General features: G+C 39.1%; 1 protein-coding gene across 3 annotated transcripts in view; it reads left to right on the top strand.

The window, feature by feature from the left end:
• The window catches only part of XIRP2 (xin actin binding repeat containing 2), a 147,010-nt gene that overhangs the window by 85,014 nt on the left and 41,042 nt on the right, over positions 1-20,954 (top strand). Inside the window, exon 1 of one of the 3 annotated variants that reach the window (XM_054043679.1) lies at positions 6,680-6,858. The exons of the other annotated variants lie outside the window; for them this stretch is intronic. The gene's annotated coding sequence lies outside the window, so the exon portion shown is untranslated. Of the gene's footprint in view, positions 1-6,679; positions 6,859-20,954 lie in introns of those variants that run through there. 3 annotated transcript variants of the gene reach the window in all.

The following is a 20,954-nucleotide window of genomic DNA, read 5'->3' as shown; positions in this document are numbered from 1 at the left end:
AATGTGAAATTTGTAAAGATAGCTACAGCACTCGACCCAAGATTTAAGAATCTGAAATGCCTTCCAAAATCTGAGAGGGACAAGGTGTGGAACACGCTTTCGGAAGTCTTAAAAGAGCAACACTCTGATGCAGAAACTACAGAACCCAAACCACCAAAAAAGAAAATCATCCTTCTGCTGGTGGCTTCTGACTCAGATGATGAAAATGAACATGCGTCAGTCTGCTCTGCTTTGGATCATTATTGAGCAGAACCTTTTCATCAGCATGAATGCATGTGCTGTGGAATGGTGGTTGAAGGTGTAAACAAAGTGTAAACAAGAAGCAGGTAGCATTATTTTCTGCAAATGTAAACAAACTTGTCTGAGCAATTGGCTGAACAAGAAGTAGGACTGAGTGGACTTGCAGGCTCTAAAATTTTACATTGTTTTATTTTTGAATGAAGGTTTTTTTGTACATAAATCTATATGTGTAAGTTCAACTTTCATTATAAAGAGATTGCATTACAGTACTTGTATTAGGTGAATTGAAAAATACTATTTCTTTTGTTTTTTACAGTGCAAATATTTGTAATAAAAAATAAACATAATGCGAGCACTGTACACTTTGTAGACTGTGTTGTAATTGAAATCATTATATTTAAAAATGTAGAAAAACATCGAAAAATATTTAATAAATTTAAATTGGTATTATATTGTTTAACACTGTGATAAGATTTGACCAGTTTTGAATAGAATAAATGTAGCATCATATACTACCCTATACTTCGGGTCTAATTGTGCAGTCTAAATGCAGCCCACACTCCCATTGAACTAACTCTAGGGATTAGTTTTGACTGTGTAAAGACTTCAGGATCAGGTTGTATATCAGATAATACAATAATACTCCGCAGAACCCACAACAAAAGGGTGTTTTCTTACTATGTCACTGAAAGAAACCTACGTGTTCCATTTATTTTCTACCTCACAGAAAATGGAAAACATTTAGTACAATGTGAATTGAAGTGGGTTTTTGCATTAAGGAAAATTAATAAAAGAAACAAGTAAAATAACACTAAGTGTTTTCCTTAAGTAATTAGAAGTAGAATGCACTAAATTAATTAAAGTAGGTTGTCATGCCACCACTGCAGTGCTTGGAAGGAACACTGTTTTTATTGGGTGTCACTGTAGAGCTTAAAGCATGTATACTAAACCAGTTGGTATGACAAAACAATGCTAAACAAGATTCAGAGTTTACATTTCTGTACTCCCAAATGTTAGATGAGCATTGAACATAAGGAGATGGCATAAGAATGCAACCTGTAATTATGTTGCAGCTTGTTAGTGAACCATACTTATGAAGTTCATAGTAATGTAAGTTTTCTTTTTGATTTTGCGTGCAGTAATGGTTTTTGATTATTTAAAAGAGGTGTACACAGTTGCACACATATTAAAATTGGCCTGTTTGAAAATCTGGCCCTGAAAAGCTCGGAAAAGAAAATGCTCACTTTCCTTGCAGGTAGTCTGGACAGTCTCCAGGTTTGCAGGGTTTTGCATTAGGGATTTGCATTTCAAATGGCTCATAATGCACACTGATTCAGACAACTTAAATGTTATTGAGAATTGTTAATTAGTTGAAACAAACTTGGTTAATTGTTAACCAGTGGGCTGTATCTGTGTGAGGAGGACTTGTTTTGCAACAGGATAAATAGCAAACTGATTCAGAACCTTTAAAATGACTTAAAATGATAAGCAAAATAGCCTGATGGTCTGCAAGAAAGAAGAGATAGGGCTAAGTTTTGCTATTTAATAAAGAATATGATCCTTTGTCTGACAGATTTGTTCACAGTGTTGTAATCTTTTGGGTTAAAATAATTTGATGAATGTAGTTTTATTGTCAATGGGCCTGATTCTCATCTCACTTATGCTGGTTTCATACCATTTAATTTTAGTAGAGTTGTTCCTGATTTATACAGGTGTAAGTGAGAGAAGAATCAGGCTTAATATCTGTACGTATTCGGGATATTTGAGTTCAATACATAGGGATACATTGTAAACTGTCCGTATTTTAATCTGACAAGCATTTGGAGAGTTGATGTCAGAATGGAGTCAAAGTAGCAGCCGTGTTAGTCTGTATCCGCAAAAAGAACAGGAGTACTTGTGGCACCTTAGAGACTAACAAATTTATTGGAGCATAAGCTTTCGTGGGCTACATCCCACTTCTTCGGATGCATAGAATGGAACATATGTTGAGGAGATATATATACACACACATATAGAGAGCATGAACTGGTGGGAGTTGTCTTACCAACTCTGAGAGGCCAATTAAGTAAGAGAAATGGAGTCAGTACCTGCTTGTTTGCAAGTAAACTCAGAATTATATTTAAATTAATCCTGTCTGATATTTATTTTTAAAAGAGATAGGAGTATCCTTTAGTACTTTTATCTTGCCAAGCTTAAGTTCTACATTTGATAAATTTATCACTAAAGCTTCTTCTGTTTGTCTGACTTTGTTCTGTTTCTTCATACTGTGCTGCAGTCTACTGCTTGGTGTGAACCTTCTTGAGAAAAATGATGCGAGGTTGAGGCCTGTGGTCTGTCCCCTATCAGAGATCTATGACAATCTGTAATTTGCTGACTTTACTCAATATCTTTATCTCTTCCTCTCAGACTCATGTAGATGTCATCTTTTCTTGTTTTTTGAGATCTTCCTGAATTGTTCATGTGAAATTAACTAGTGTATATTGCACACACAAAACGTACAAGTGCTAATTTGTGCGTGCAAGCACCCACATTTGTACATGAAAATTAGCACGCCGTGTGTGAAATCAGTTGCACTTGTAAATTTTGCAGGAACGATGGAGAAGTTCCTTTGGAAATGTGGCAGTCTCATTTCCAATGATGAGTGGGCCTCCAAAGATTTGTATGTTCAGTACAGATAAACCCCTCAAATCTAGAGACTCTTGAAATTTGTTGTGAGTTAACGTGCGTTATTGCATGTACAAAGAAAACTTTTTTTTGTGAATCATCTGACGCTTTAACGTTTATTAAACACACATTGGAAGTGGGTTTACTGAGATACGGGATACGTTTACCTGCATCAAAATAGGTGTGGATGTATCTCCATCTCAAAATACTGTTGTGCGCCTGCCAAATCCTCCTAGTCGCACTATTTTGCTTGTACCACAGTCTGCCTGTTTGTTTACTTGTGTTCCCTCTACCTCTTCAGGATTATCCTGCCTGGATGATACCTCCTCGTTTAAATGCTGGTGTGCAGTCAGGTGTTGTCCTTTGCAATTCATGGGAAGTTCACATCCTGTGTGATACTCCTCATTATTAAGCAGACATGCCTGTGCTTCAGCGTGGCCCTGTGCTGAAATTCAGGTCTGCAGCACTATCCTGTCCCACCTGTCACTGCTAGTTGGCTGAGCCCCTAAATGGCAGTCCACTTGATAAAGCTGCTTCAGGAAAAGATCTAGAAGTTTCAGCCTCCTCTATCTCAGGTCCTTTTATTACTCTGGTTCGGAAGTCACTGCATGACTTTAGATATGCTTGCAGCAGTCTGTTTATATTCATCACCGTGAGGATCACAGCCTTTCCCAGTTTCGTCCATGTTGCCTGAGAGTGCTTTCAAAATGGCACTAGATTGCAAAAGTGAAATGAATGATGGGATAAAGGAGAGGAATCATGAGAAGTTTTTTAGTTTGACTCCAAGTCCCAGAGTTCCCATCTGCTTTTCAATAAGATAAACAGATTGAGCTGTTAAAGTCTCTCGTGTAAATCGTTTTCTCTAGCCCTGGAATTTTCTCAAGCCCTCTCCAATTTTTCAACATCCTTTTTAAAATGTGGACATCAGAATTGGATGTAGTAAATCATCTCCTTACTTCTATTCATTACTTTCCTCTTTATATATGCAAGCATCTCTTTGGCTCTTTTTGCCACAGCATCGCACTGGGAGCTCATGTTCAGTTACTTTTCCACCATGACCCCTAAATCCTTTTCAGAGTCACTGCTTTCCAGGATACAGTTCCCCATTCTGGGGGTATGGCCTTCGTTCCTTATTTTTAGCTGTATAACTTTGTATTTGGCTGAATTTAAATGTTTGTTTTTAATTGGACCAGCTTAGTAAGATGACAAAATGTATTTTGTTTGAATGGGCCCAGCTTACTAAACTCTATACTACTGCCCTGTCCTCATAATTATTTATCACTCTGCCAATCTTTGTGTCCTCTACAGATTTTATTAGCAGTGAATTTACATTTACTTCCAGATCTCTAATGAAAATGTTGATTAGGAATAGGCATAGTACCAATCCCTATAGAGCCCCACTAGAAAACACCCCCCCATTCAAGGAGTCCCCATTAACAATTATTTTTCAGATCTGTCATTTAGTCAGTTCTTAATCCATTTAATGAGTGCTTTATTGATATTGTATAATGCTGTTTTTTAAGCAGAATGTTGTATGGTATTAAGTCACATGCATTATAAAAATCTAAGTTTATTTCATCTACACAATTGCCTTTAGCACCCAAACTTGTTATCTCAAAGAGTGAAATCATGGTTGTTTGATAAAACCTATTTCCATAAAACCATGTGGACTGCGATTAATTATATTCCTATTCTATAATTTTTTATTAATTGAATCCGTTTTTCATTATTTTTCCTGGGATGGATATAGACTAACTGGCCTATAATTATTTGGTCATCTTGCTTGCCCTTTTTGAACATTGGTGCATTATTGGCATTCTTCCAGGGTTCTGGAATTTCCTTGATATTGCAAGATTTATTAAAAATTAAAATCAGCATGCCATAAATCAGTTTTGGTAATTCTTTCAGGATGGCGAGATTGAATGAGACCCCATGACAGGATAGAAAGTGTTAAGAGTCATTTTCTTACATCCATTACACTTGTGTCACAATTAGCGCTTCTCGGAGGAGCAGGGCTAAGAGGCTAACTTAATGAAACCATTGGCTTCATAAAATGGAGAGAGCTCATCCTGAACAGAGGAACCACGGGGAGCAGAGAGATTCCTGTGATGGGACCTGACCAAGAATCTGTAGGAGAACAGATGTCTCAGTCTGAGGTGAGCTGAGGGAGAAGAGTCCAGAGTAGCTGAGAAAGAAGATTGAAGACAGAGCTTAGAGGAAGAGATGATTTGTTTAGATGCTTTGAATATTAGTTTGACCGTTAGTTATACTAAAAGGGATCTGAGCCAGACACTTCTCAGTCAGAGGCCTGAATTGTGAACAGAGGCAGAAAGTTTACAGGGGATGCTGGAGACCTCTACAAGGTCTGTCATGCTCTGATGAAGGGGTGTTATCGAGTGATGAGTGTGCACTGTAACAGATGGTTGAGACCAAGATCTCCTTAGCCTACTCTGTTAGGACTCTTGGGTGCAGCTTATTTTAAAATGTTTATCCCTCATAGAAGTTGTCTAACATACTCCTTAATTAATAATAGACTGTAAGTATTTCATCATCCTGATGAAAATAGTACATCATCCTGCTTCTTTCCAAATACAGAACAAAAATATTGATTGAACACTACACTTCTGCATCATTATGAACAATTTTACCATTTCCATCTAATAATGAGTTTATGCTGTTGCTAGGATTTCTTTTGTTCCTAATGCACTGGGGGGAAACACAATGAAACTCTTTTTTTCTTACGCCTTCCAGCCCTGGATTTTTTTCCCCTGATGTCTTCAGATTCCATTGTAAATTTTCTGCACTTCATATATCTGATTTGAAAAAAAATTTCCCCCTAAGAGAAAAAAGTGTTGATGAAACATTTACAAACAAATCGATAGCTGGGCATTTTCAGCTGTCATTGTTGTCAATGAGCAGCAGTTGAACTGATGCTCATGTGGCCTGTAATGAAAACATGTGGATCTTGATCAGCAGCTAATTTAGTTAGTTCTTTGGAAAAATGGGAGAAAGCCAGAATTCTCCACTCCCCTTTTATGTGTGATACACTTTGCCAATCTCTGTCTATTCTGTACAATTTACAGTATACAGTTCTGATTAATAAGAAAATAATGAATTCTCTGAGAGGGCTACTAAGGCCTATGTAAAAATAAGATGCATAAGACATATGCAGTATTTCATTATGTGGGCCCCATGTAAATCACACTGGAAAGAGCAAAGATTTCACAGCTTCTTCCTGGCAGAAGTAGCACGCTTCAGTTGATACGTGTCTAGGCTTTTCTGACAAAATATTGCTGAAGAAATATACAATTAATCCTGAAAGAATCAGCAGCTACTATCCGGCGAGCAATGTTTCTTTTCTCCACAAATACAGTTTGTGATTGAAAGAAAGGGGCAAACAAAGTTACAGCATTTAAGGTCTTAAAATAACACCAAGAGTTTCAAGTTATGCTATACAAAGAGCTTATAAACAGCACTTGCAGTCTAAAGCTACCAAGGGCTCCAGTGTCTTATTGAAAACAACTCAAGAATCAGAAGTTAGCCTGTGATGGTAACTTAGGTAGAAGAAAGTTTGATTGATTGAACAAGTGTTTACGCTGTCCATACATATGACAAAAGCACACTGTAATAGGGCCTTTACAAACAGGTTTCTACAACAAGTAGTTGACTCAGGCACAGCTATACAGGCCTCAGTCCCTAAAAATAGGCACCAAGTTCCATCTTTTACATGTGGGGCTAAAATAAAATCAGCTGTCCCCACCTACTTGCTTGACAGAACGGAGAGGTGTGTGCTTCAGTGGAGCTGGTCTCCACCAGACTGTATATTTCAGGGGACTGGGAACTTTGTCTTACAAAAATCAAGACAAAAAAATTGTCTCGGAGAGTAAAGACTTCCTTTACAAAGAGAACTGCAGCTCTGTAAATCATGTTGATGCGCTCTGGATGGTAGCAAAGGTAAGTGCAATCTAGTATGTAGATAGTATTATATGTATAGTGTGATATAACTTCAACCCCATGTAACCAGTGAAAAAAAACAGCTGATTTCTCAGGATAATGATAGCAAACTGGGTATATTTCATTAGCAAAGGATGAAAAAGCACAAATGAATTGCATGCAAAATGTGATCTGATTCATTGCTGCTCTCTAACACGTACCTAAAATACAGTAAGTCTGTAACTTATAAATAAAGTTTATTTTGAATGAGAAATGCACAGCACAGTGAAAGCAATTCAGGTCCTAACACTTGTGTTAGAGCGTATGGTACGTCCCTATGGGGACAAGCAAAAATGTGTTTCAGGACCTGGATTTCATGTATTTTGCATGTAACTGTATTGTATTACTTATATAACAAATAAAATTTGATTTCATAGCTAGAAGCACATAAAGAATAGCTATATCTTGAATAAATAGCTAAAATGTGGTGGGATCTCCAGGTTGCTTAAAGATATATGTTTAACACTCTAAGATAATTGTTGTCAGTTGGCTATGTTAGGTCTAACTATAGCAACTGTAACAACTTTAAAAATGGGGACATATTCTTTTATCTAAAAGAATAGATTTACATTTATAGATATAATTTACTATTTTATACATATGTTTGTAAAACAAATATTCTGAGATGTTGGCATATCATTTAATTAAGGACAGCTATGATCTGGGTATTTAGATATTGGAGGTTAGAATGTTTTAAGATTTATAACTGGAATGCTTAAGTCACAAATATAAAGTGAGAGAAACAAGGTGAGTGAAGTAATATTTTATATTGGACCAACTTCTGTTGGTGAAAGAAACAAGCATTCATGCTACATAGAGCTCTTCTTCAAGCCACCTTGTCTCTCTAATATTCCTAGGACCAACAGTGCAAACAAAAATAAAATGAGTCATGATTCATTATTTTAAAATCACACAATGGGAACACACAATTTATTTTGCAAGGTTGAATGAAAAAATATTTTCTTTGCTAATATTGCATTTGCTAAGTGACAAAGTGTACATACAATATATGTGTTTGAAACCATCCCCAAGCATGAGACAATCAAAACATTACAATGGATTTTGGCATGCAAATTTGAATATAAGATCAATAACTTTTCCAAGTATTGCTTAATACTTTTCAGAGGGCCAATGTGATTTAGTTAGGATTAAAATATCAGTGCTTAAATAGCACATGTGTAATACTTTGTGCATCATAATTATTATAACAACTTTTTGAAACATTGTTTCAACATCATTGATATCAAATATTGAAACTAATCCCTTTTTCACTGTGGCATATCTGGGTTTATATTTTTCCTTAGTCTTTCATATTAAGTAGCCATTTTCTTCTAACAGTTTATTTACATCATTCTAAGGTGAAGAGCTGTTCATATTAGTCAGGACTTGCTATTTCAGTTAGATCATTGCCCCTAATCGTGCTGCATTGAGTAATAGACTCCGCAGGGGCATTCAAAAGTGACATGCACACATGCAGGTGCTTTACTACATCAAGTATTTAAAGAGCATTACCATGGCTGTCTGTGTGTAAAAATAGACATGCTGATAGTTAAGACGTATGTTCAGATATAATTTATATAGACTAGGAGGGTATTTATTAATAGTATTGTGCTGTGATTTAAGACTGAACAATCTGCAGGGAAACAGAACTTAATTGTGACTGTGTTGCTTTTCTTTTTTGTTTTTTCTTTTCCTCATGAGAGCATTCAAGTTGTACTTTGAAGTTTAATTAAATTGTAATTTGTCTTCTCCTAGACCCGAAGCAAATAATTTCTCAGCAGAATTCCAGAGTAAATAATTGCATTTTGCCCTTATAAACCTAATCCAGGAATTTATTTTTAATACTCACTTAACTCTTCCAATGCCCTCAAGATGTACTGAATGCCTTTAAACTGGGACCAAAATTTTATAAACTTGGTTGCTTACATCAATTGGAGCTGGGATGCTCAGCACCTATAAAAATCAGGTCACTTATTCAGCTGTTTAAACCTGGGCTGGGGAGCCTAACTTTAGGCATCCAGGTCAGAATGTTTAAGGCTGTATGTTTTCACATTTCTTCCAAATCAGTGGTGCCATTTAACCCATCTGCATGTAACATCTGACACTGAATTGGTTAATAAGTTATGCTATTTGCTTTCCTAATACCTCTTCACAGCCAATTAAATTAAACATAAACCGGGACGCTATACAAATACGCCTCTGAAAAAGCTAAGACTGGTCAGTAAATTAGATTGAATAACTTCCAGAAATTTGGAGGAAACAAAAATAAGTCGACAAAGAAAAATATTGCTTTATTTCAGTACCTAGTGGGAAAACTATGGATTGGCGTTAGAGCAATGATTACTTGTGTGAATAAGAGTATGCAGCCTGAAGCAGGTCACGTGGTAATGTCAGTAACTGCACTCCACTAAATACAGTATAGGAAAAGCACTTAATTTTGTTCTTATCTTTACATTTGGAATAGAACAGTGGTACTCAAACTTTTTTTCATTTACAGACCCCTAAAAAATTTCAAATGGAGGTGTGGACCCCTAGGCATCCATGGACCACAAGTTGAAAACCACTGGAATAGAACAACCAAATATCACTGCAGGGCTTTCACAGAGTCACCTTCCTACAGGCCGTTGTTTATCCCTACAGAAATAACTGCTTCCCTCTAACCCCTCCCCCACAAAAAACCTTTTTTTTTTTTAATTTTGTTTTTCACAGCTTTTGAAAATAGAACTGTTCAGAGAAAAGGAAATAATTAAATCTTGAAATAAAAGGGGGGACTTATTTTTTAACTCTGCTAGGCACTGCTATCTGTTCGTCTTCCATGTTACTCTTCTTTTACAATGTCTTGTCACTGGATAGATATAATTTCAACTGAAATGTTTTTGGAAGTAGCTTAAAGGACTCCTGGTGACAAGTTTTTTTGCTAATTTTATGCAGGAACTATTGCAGTTGCCTGTTGAATCAGAAGCTCAGATCTGTCAAATTGCTCAAACATTAAAAAAAAATACCAAACTGCTCAAGGTGAAAATGTGACCTGCAATAAAAATAATCCTTAAAGGGGCTATTTTTGGAGACTGCTGTGCTAGTCACAGACGTGGTGGCATCGCCATGATAGGATTATGCACATGCTCAGGCTGTCTGTGAGGATTGATCTAAAATTGGTGGTTACATGTTTAAGAAGGATAAACAGCATGGGAGTCCTAGCTTTAAATACAGATGTTGTAATTGGAGATAGACCAAACTGACTCAGGAAAGTTCAGTTGCCGCCAAATGTAGGGGATCATCTTGTTTTACATGTCACTGTATTATTGAGATTGCTTTTTAAACCTAATGCACACAAAGCCAACAAGACAAACTGGGGTGGGACATAAAGTGAGAAAATAAGTTTGATTCTGGGAGTTCTAGAGCACCAGCAATTCCTATTGACTGCAGATGCACTTGTGAGTGCTCAGCCCTTGTCATCAGTAAGCCTCTAGGGCAATGTTTACTGTGCATCTGGTAGTGAGCCTCCCAGGCTGGGTAAACAGACTTGTGGGGGCAGAGCTCATGCTTAGGGCCCTACCAAATTCATGGTCATGAAAAATGCATCACACACCATGAAATCTGCTCCTGGTCCCCCTTCTCCCCCCTGGTGAAGTCTGGTCCTTTTTGTGATTTTTCCCTAGTCTATACAGATTTCATGGAGGAGACCAGCGTTTCTCAAATTGCGGATCCTGACCCAAAAGGAAGTTGCAGGGGGGGTGACAGTGTTGTTTTAGGTGGGCTGCAGTATTGCCCCCTTTACTTCTGCGCTGCCTTCAGAGCTGGGCGGTCAGAGAGGAGCGGATGTTGGCCAGGTGCCCAGCTCTGAAGGCAGAGCTGCCGCCAGCAGCAGCACAGAAGTAAGGCTGGCAATACCATACCATGCCACCCTTACTTCTGCACTGCTACTGGTGGCGACTCTGCCTTCAGAGCCGGGCTCCCGGCCAGCAGCTGCCACTCTCCAGCTGAACTGCCTTGAAGGCAGCACTGCACAGAAGTAAAGATAGCAGTACCACAAACCCTTCCCCTCCACACACACAATAACCTTGCAACCCCTCCCACAACTCCTTTTTGGATCAGGACCCCTACAATTACAATTCTGGGAAATGTCCCATTTAAATAGCTGAAGTCATGAAATTTACGGTTTTAAAAATCCTGTGACCGTGAAATTGACCAAAATGGACTGTGAATTTGGCAGGGCCCTACTCACGCTAGTGCACTAAAAGTAACTGGTAGTCGACACTGCAGTTTGGGCTCTCAAACCCACCCTGTCACTCTAGGTGTGAAAGCTTGAGCCACAATGTCTACACAGCTATTTTTAGTGCATTAGCTGTTAATACAGTGGACCTGGGTTGGGAGGCTCACTCCCAGATGCAGTGTAGATGTAGCCTAGGACATGAGTCCATAGATCCTAAGTGAAGATTAGAGGATGAGGCTATTACTAATGTTTAAAAAAGCCCTTTCCAATCTATTTATGTGCCTCTTCCGTCTCTCACTACATTAGCTTTATTGGCCTTATCCTGCTCATCTGACTCATAAGTTTCAGCTCATTGAATGAGTGAGTCGGTTGAATCATGTATTAAGGTGAGCTGGATTTGGCCTATAGTTGGTGCACTTCAACACACCTCTTGTGTCACTGTAGTTACCTCTGTACAGCATGTAAATTATAAAGGTTCACTTGCTTAAAGATCTCTGCTAATCAAATGTTGAGGGCCAGACTGGGAGGAAGGTAGAAGGAACCATTTGTCTACTCACACTCTCCTGTGCAGGGACCAGCTGCATCCTGGTGCCTGGCCTTATCCGAGTGCAAGGACCAATCTCTGCTAGCATCCCCTGTTATAGGGTGCAAACTGGGGAGGCAGGAATGAGGTGTTGCTGCCCCCTACTAAGAGATGCAGTTGGCAGGTTCTCTCTGTGTGTTGGGAAGATCCAGAAGATGCTGTAAATCACACAGTGCCTCCCAAAGCAACTCCTATGTCATGCAGCTGCCTACTTCCCTCTCCACTGCTCCCAACCTGGGCCTTTTCACTTAGTCACATAACTGAAGGAACAGGGGCTACATTATAGTGGGAGGCGGAGCCGATGGCAGCAACAGAAAAATGGTCTACCACAGGAGAACATACTCTTGCCAATATTCTTCAACATCTACACGAATGATCAACTGATCCATCTCAGCTCAAGAAGTTTGGTCTATTTCGATGACCCGTGCATTTCTGCCCAAGCCAAGGATATCGCCCAGATCGAAGCTACGCTAACATTGGTGCTGTCTGGGCTCTCAGTCTGTTACATCAAGAACCAGTTGTGCCCTAACCCAGCCGAAACACAAGTGAGTCTCTTCCATCTTCAGAATTGTGAGGCCAATAGACAACTTAACATAATTTGGAATGGAGTATCACTTGCCCACTGCTGTAATCCTGTCTGCCTCGGAGTAATGCTAGGCCATGCACTCTCCTTCAGAGCACATGTGGAGAAGACAAGAGGCAAAGGTAGCACCCAGAGCAACATGCTTAGGAAGCTTGCAAATGCAAAATGGGAAACCATCCCAGCAATGCTAAGAGCCCCCACACAAGTACTTCGAGGGCCGAATATGCATGTCTGATGTGGGAAAGTTTGGCTCATGCAAAGAAGCTGGACCCTGTGCTGAGTAACAGCTGCCACTGATTGCAGGATGTCTAAAACCAACAAACATGAACAGCCTTTATGTGCTTGCTGGAATGGCTCCACTGGATATCAGGAGAGTGGTCTCAAGCAAAGTGGAATAATTATGACTAGGGCTTCATATCTGTCACGAAGGTCACAGAAGTCACAGATTCCAGGACTTTCTGCAACCTCCGTGACTTCTGCAGGGGCCAGTGTGGTTGATCCCAGAGCCACCCAAGCAGCAGGCTCCGGGGCCAGCTTCTCAGGTGGCCCACGGGACAGCTACACCAACCACTGCTGGAGCAGCTTGGGGGAAAGCCACACCAACCACTTCTCCTGTGCAGCAGCCACCGGCTGGCTGGAGCAGCCCCTGCTCCGGCAGCCCTGGGGCAGCTGGTGCCGCTGGCCACGGGCGCCCCCCCACAGCAGCAGTGCCCCAAATGACCCCCCAGCAACAACCCAGGTGGGCTTCTCCCCCCTCCCCAACATTTAATTACAGGTATTTTTAATATAAGTCATGTACAGGTCACGGGCAATAAACAAAAATTCATGGCCCGTGACCTGTCCATGACTTATATTAAAAATACCTGTAACTAAATCGTAGTCTTAATTATGACAGGGTGAAGATACCACACATCTGCTACATGGCCACACAGTGGAAGTTGGCCACCTGAATTGCAGAAAACCTTCCTAACAGAACCGCTTAAAAAATCACCAATCAGACATGCCAAACCCGCGGAAAAAATGCAGAAATTGGGCTTGTTTTTGGCTTAATTGGCTTGTGAGTAGCTTGTTGGCTAGTTTTTTGGCTTGTAGCTTGTTGCTTCTTTTTTTGATCGGCTCCCGGCAAGCAGGAGCAAAGGGGTGAGAGAGTCAGGGATGCACAGGGGGCCCACCAGAGTCCCAGACTGCATGCCAGGGGGGATCTAGTCACATAGAGTGTTGGGTTCTTAGGGATTGGCTTGTTTTGAAATTAGATTAGCTTGATTTTTGGCTTATTGTGAAAGTCGGGGTACTTATTTACCACGTGAAAGTTGGCAACTGTGTCGTCAATGGCTACATGACTGTAAATGTGATGCACATGGCTCAAAGTACTTGACGAGGACATCAAAATGCACACTGACATTGCGGAATGCCTTCCCACAGGCGCAGAACAGGATTGGTCCAGCTGGAGAAGTTTAAATCCCCTCTGAACAAGAGTTGGCAGATCAAAAGTCAATATGCAGAAGTGGGGCTATTGCAACAACCCAGATACATGTGATTATGGTGAAACACAACATGGAAAATCTGTCGGTCTGCTGGCTCGTAGAGGAGCCATGAACCGAGGAAGATCTTGCCAGGGCTACAGACTGGGCCATATCATGTGCCCAACACTGGAAAAACCTATGATTGTGGTAGAAGGAACACAAGGAGGAGAATAAGAAGAAGGAACAGGAGCTATCAGGAAAACACCAAATATCATGAGAGTTGGCAACATTGCTTCCAGCCACTGGGTTGCCTGAGACACAATTGTAGTGCATTATAACTGTCATCAGAATTACAAATTTACTAAGTGCTTAGCAATAGTAGCTGATGGCTGTAGTAATCACTGCTGTTAAGCTCACTGGCTGAGAACACATTGTTGAACAAGCCACCAGCTCACAAATATGTCTAGTGGCCTCAACTTAGAGTCAGCTTCAGTGCTCAGAGAAGGCTTTGAACAATCACTCATCACCTCTGCCATCTCTTCACCATCTGTATAACAGAGAAGAGCACTCTCTTACCTCAGAAGAGTTGTGAGGATTTAACTTATTAAATAAAGAGGCTGAGGCTGGTGGCTGAAGATGTAGTAGCATAATATGAGCCAATTCCACTTCTGGAGTCCAGTGGATAATCGACAGTCCCACTAGGAAGCTGTGAACCGCAAAGTAGAATCAGAGGAGATGTTCCACGAAGCTCCACTGGCAAGGATTTTACTTTATTTTGAGGCCTACAAGGCTCAAGTGTTGTATGGTTTGTCTCCAGGCAGAAAACACTATTTACAGTTGGGAAAATTTTGGTTTTCATCCACAAATACTGCTTTTCAGTGCTCTGCAGTAATGGAACCATTTCTGGCAGAAAGCAGAACTGGCCAAAAGCCCAAAATGTGCTTGTTTTGCTTTTCATGCAAACAGTTTTGCAGTTTTAATTTTCACCTGCTCATGTGGTGTCTTTCTGAGGCTTTTGGCAATGCACTTGATTGCATTGTGGGAGGCTCACAGGTTCAAAGCTTGTCTTCTATTTTTATTCTGTCATGGGAGTTTTATTCCCAATCTTTCTGACTACTGCTGTTATAATTACTTGAGTCACGTCTTTGAAACTTGGTTTCCCCTATTTTTAAATATGCTAAATACAAACACAGAAACAAGTGTCATGTATGCATTGATATGTAAATGGGCACAGTAATATGCTCTAATTCCAACAGTAGTCAGAATAAATGTTCAAAGGTCATCACATTTGCACCCCCACATATGTGCTGTTTGTACACTGTAAACATGTTGGGCTGGAATGTAAGGATGACCTGGCTGCAGGTTTCTTGGTCTTTCAGTGTCTGATAATACTGCTCTATCTACAGCACATGTGTTTTTGCTGTTCTCCCAGGAGGCAGTCAGGGCACCCTTATGAGGTCAGAGTCTAGGTACCTCTTTTCAACTCTGCCCCACTAACTGGAACTCATTTTACCAAAGTTGCATGATAAGATTTGAAAATCTGAATGTAGAAGTCTCTCCTCTATTTGCACATCACAGGAGGAGATGGAAAATGTGATTATGAGTGTACATCCATGTACGGAGATGGTGGAAGGTTGATCCAGTGATTAGGGCATTTGCCTGGGACTTGGGAGACATGGGTTGAGTTCACTGATTTGCCACAAGCTGCTGTGTGACTGTAGGCAAGTCACTCAAGGTATGTCAATATGCATTTACTTGGTGTGATTACAGCTCACATAGAAATACCCAAGCTAGCTTTAATCTAGCTAGCTCAGATACTAGAGCAGTGAAGCCATGGTAGCATGAGCTTCAACATGGACTAACAACCTGTGTAATTACCCCTGGTTTGGGGCTGACTTGTACAGCTTGTGATACCACAGCTTCATTGCTCCGGTAGTTAGCTTGCTAGATTAAAGCTAGCCTGGGTATATCTGCATCACCTGTAATCACACCCCATCTCTGTGCCTCAATTCCTCAGCTGTAGAAATGGGGATAATAGTACTTCCCTACCTGTGTTATGAGGATGTTATGAGGATAAATACATTAAGAAATCGTCAGCTGCTCATATAATATGGTAAAGGGAGCCATATAAGTACCCTAAGCTACAGTCATTTCATGGACTGTGTCATTCATTCCGACAGTTCTGAGATAAATAGAAATGAATAGGCAGCTTTGCTTAAAAATTGATGGAACAATATATCACCTAATTTCAGCCATCCCAAAGTACATGGAAAGTTCTTATGTATTGTTATTTGTACTTCCAGAGATTTATGCAAGGTTGTCTTCTCCCTTAAGCCCTTAGAAGGCGAAATAGCTGAGAAAATGTTCTGATACAGCAAAGTTGAGCGGCAAAGCATGCTCACAATGAGTAAGACAGGATGTGAGCAGTGTAAGAGTATATGACTGGACTAGTAAGCTTTAATAGCTAGCAGAATGCACACTGCCCCTTCTTTTCTCTCTCTCCCACCTTGTATTGCATTTTATGGTATTAGGTTCTGATACCTTTTGGACTGGATTAATCCTGGGTTGAATACTTCAATCTGTCCCCTCTCTATTTGTAATGTGAGTGCTTCAACCAATATAAATCCTTGCCCTGTAGTTCCTCTGTCTGATTATGTTACTCTTGCAGGGTTAATTTATGAGAGTGAAAGAAAAGGAGGAAATTATAACGCCAGCTTTAAAAAAAACTAGATCAACCCTAGATAAAGTTGGCTGTTTATTACAGGAGAGAATAATCTGTGTATTCTGATCCTAATTTCAATTTATTGTTATGATTATCACTTCTCTTAGCTATGTAAGGGTGCAGTATGTTTCAGAGGAAGAGGTATTTTGGTCAAACTAGTGGTGATAAGGAGGAGAAGTACTAAAATAATTTTTAGCACCTGCTTGACTTACCAGCATCGCACTCAACATACTCAGTTTCTTTTGGTGAAGATTATAAGCATATTGGTTATACATTGATGATGAAGACGCTAAACATTTACAGTACCACCTTTTCACATCCTTGAGATATAGTAACCGAAACCCTAAACAAGTCCATTACAGTTCAAATCAATGAAAAGGAAGCTTTGTACCATTTCAGACCGCATATTGTTATGGGAATCTGTTCTAAAGGCTTTTATGCCACTGTAATCTTTTCTGAGGTAATTTATGTGTATGTTTACTTTTCTCTCAGGGACAAACTTTTCTTGTACTCTACTAAAGTTTTCTAAGTAAATTCTGCAGAGACCCGTAAAAGGGAAAGACATTTGGTCAAGTCAATCACCTCGCCATCTTTGAGAAGTTCAAAAGAAATACAAGGGAATTTTAAAAACACAACTTCTTGTCTCTGGCCACTGAGCATCACTTTGGACCCAAATTTATCTCACCTGAAACCTGTTTCTGTAACCTCAGACAATGCATTTCTTAAAGTAAGGCAGGTTTGATGTACATATACCCTCTCGTACATTATCCAGGGAAAAGGAGATGTGGAGGGATTCAGGGATGCTCTGATATTATGTGCAGTACAAGTATCGGGATTAATAGCTACATTCCAGTGACTTTTACTAAATATATATATTTATATTTATATTCTTGGACCCTTACAATTCCCCCTTTCCTGAAGGAATGGAGTGCCCTATTTACAGGGACTCAACATTATTCAATCAAATTTTCCAGTGCAGTGCAGAAAAACCCTAGCAGAACAAGTGAAATGTCCAGGCACTGAGATTGTATTAGATCTGAACTGTTAAATATAGGTGCTCACATCATATTTTCTTCATCTTTATCTACAAGAAGGAAAACTATCATGAAGATGCATTTTTAAGGCATCTTGTCAGGTATATGCAATTCCTTTAATGAACTGATGGGAACAGGAAAAACATCAACAAAAGTATTTTTGGTGCTAATACACTTATGCTGCTTTTTCCGAGATGCTCCAAACTCCTGCTTCCATGCTCTCTGTTACTGAGTTACATATATGCAGGCAATGGAGCAAGGAACATGCATTTGCTTCATATGCCAACTCAAGTGAAATATTTTTGGGGCTAAATCCCACCCCCAGCATATCCCTATGGACGACTTATGAATCCCTGAGCATAGGTGGGAGGTAGTTAACATGAGCTACCACATTCAGAGCGGTATCCACACAGAATGATAACCAATGCAAGGCCAGACTTCATGAAAATTACACAAATTGCTCAACGTCCCATTTTTAAATTTCTGACATAAAATTGGTGTTCATGTAACTCAGGTATTCAGTGAAGGTTAGATGGACAATCTGGAAGGAAGATGTAAAACATGTAGAAGTAGAACAAATGAGGAAGATTACTAGGTCCTGTATTTTGAAAAAGACAGATGCTTTCACTTGAGTGATAGCGGACAACCCATGCAGAAACGGAGACAGTCAGCATTAGGTGAGCAATTAACTCATACTACAACCATATTGTTATGGTTAACACATGACAATATACTACTTTTGTCATATATTAGATTAATGTTTGTACAGCGCTTTGAAATTGTAAAGTGCTATATATGTGGTAAGTATTACTTTTTCTTGCCTGTTGTGTATTCATGTCTGCTTTATTTGCAGGAGTACAAATTCAAACACTAGCACTATACAGAATAATTGGTTTTGCTTAAGAACATATGGCCCGATTCTTAAGTTATTATTGAGGTAAAACTTCCACTGACTTCAATGGGAATTTTGCCTGAGTCAGAACAGAGTAAGGATTTCAGGATTCAGCCCATGGTCTTTAACATTATCTGTCTTGTCAGTTCCTAGGAGTGAATGTTGTAGGAATAGTGTCAAAACTTTCTAAGTGAAGGGTCTTTTTAAGACTCTACCCCTAAAGAGGTCCCATCAGGCCCTGGCTTTTCTGGTCTTCAGGGCACAATATAAGGTATATTTATTTTGTTTAAGTTTTTGGTTTAACTTTCATGGCCCTGGATTACACATTCCAGTTTCAGGTGCATTCCTTGCCACAGTAGGAGCAGTAGTTTTTAGGTTACCTTTGAGAATGGCTTTCTGTATTTGTATGCATTTAAAAAATATAATTGTGACCATGCCTAGCTGCCAGTGAGATAACATAGGGCTTAAATAATCATAATAAAATAACCATGTCCAGCAGATGTTCTTGCTTTTGTGGACTGAAACAATGCTTTAATTTTAGAAGGAAGGCCCTTTGTGTAAATGTGTATGTCAGGTGTGTTTCTTCTACTATATTCTGATAAATACTAAAAAGACTAGCAGAAAGGAATCCCTCTCTCCTTAATAACTGAAGAAGTGTGTCGGTAACTTTCAATTAATAAAAGGAAATCCCAGAAAATGTAATTGAATAGGAAATGTCCTTATGGGCCATTTACACAGACTCTTGCTCTGATAGGTATAGAAAAGTCTCCCCAGGCTGGTGTGTTTCTCCAAGAGTTCACTCAGAAGGAGGACATGTTTCCTATTGTGTGCCATACAGAATAAGCTATTTACATATACACATTTCTTCTCTATATAACATAAAATTGCTTCTCCTTCAGCAATTAAGGGAATAGATTGCATTCATACACCTTTGGAAAAACCAAGGACAAATCCTTTGTTACAAGGGAGACTTCTTGTCCGGCTCAAAACTGCAGATTAATTGCATTTCAAGGACTAGGTTCTTTCTTTAGAATCATATGCCCTAACGTTATTTTCATCTTTTGCAGAATATGAAAATGTGAAATATTTTCCTTTACAGTGAGCATCTCCAAAGCAACTATATATGTCACAGGGCTTGTTTGTTTAGGGTTCTGCCCTACTACTAGGTAAATGGGATGACAAATAGGGAAATCACCATGACTATATAGCACTAATTTGTGGATTATCTCCGTGATTGGCACTTGGGTTTTAGTGTTCCAATATCATTTAGAAAAAACAAAACCATTATTATATTCAGACAGTAAAAAAATCCCATAAACAGCACATCAAATGATTTTATTAAATGAAAATAATTGCAGAAAGTGAAATGAGAGTATTAAGTGGCAAAGCAAAGCTTCCTACAAGTCCTTTATCCTCTTGTCTCGCTTTAGAAAGTATCCTACATGCTCCATGTTCATATACAAAGGTCTTCTCCTTCCCAGATTTTCCTTGAACTGCACCTTCATCCAGATAAAAGTAAACAAAGCCATATGCGTGCTCTCTCTCTCTCTCTCTCTCTCTCTCTCTCTCTCTCTCTCTCTCTCCTGTAAGCCCATTTCTGCAGCTCTTTTGCTGCTGCTGTGGCTAGATTTCCTAAATTTCATTATGAGTGCAAATCTCACTTCAATTAATCATATTATCTGTCTCTGACTTGACATTCAGTACCTGAGCTGCATTGTAAAAGCAAAACTTTGTTCCACAGCAACTTTCAGTTTTATTTGCCATTTACAGGAACATTCTACCTTCATTAAGGTATTGTGTCATAACCAAATCTAGATACTATGTCTAGTTTTCAAATGGTGTTTTTATATTTAAAAACAAAAAGAAAAATTAAGTAGATTTATTTTTTTGGAAAAAATTGACTTGACTCACTAAGCTCCTTTAACCATTTATTTCACCTAAATTTAGGTTGGATATTTCACAAGCTTAGAGGCTACTCTTCTTCAATATTTTTGCTTAAAAATTATCTTAAAAAATTCAAGGGCAAATTCTGCCCTAATATTCACACATGCAATTCCCACTAATTTATGGTAATGTATCTGATACCAAATTTGACCCTCATGGGGTTTTGAAATTTCAGAACATGAGCAGAAATCTGCATGGACTAATTTAACTATAGTTTTTAAACTAGTTACAATTTTGGATTTTGATGTGCTGGCTTGCACAAAGGCACTGCCATTTGCAGCTAGCATGTTAAGAAGCCTATTTATTATTAAAATGAGTCTCTTACTATTAATTTGTACAGACTCTCAAAAAGCAGTTTTTGTGTAATGGAAATGTGGAATTAGAAATAATAAAAGAGATAGATGTACTGGTACTTGCTCTTGAATTAAATTAATTGTTCTCTACATTTCACCTGCCAATATGACATGACAGTTTCTAGCGTAGGATTGCAATGATTTTACACTAAGAAAAATATGACTACTTTACAAGTGCCAGAGAAATGAAACATGAACCATTCGGCTTATTTTATGCAGTCAGGTTGCAGTATGTTCACAGAAGCAATAGCAAAGCAGCACTATGTGCTA

This window comes from Malaclemys terrapin, chromosome 11 (genome assembly GCF_027887155.1).
Source record: "Malaclemys terrapin pileata isolate rMalTer1 chromosome 11, rMalTer1.hap1, whole genome shotgun sequence".
In the NCBI taxonomy this organism is placed as follows: Eukaryota; Metazoa; Chordata; order Testudines; family Emydidae; genus Malaclemys; species Malaclemys terrapin.
Note: the sequence above shows the minus strand (reverse complement) of the source record. Positions and strands in the feature narration are given on the sequence as shown.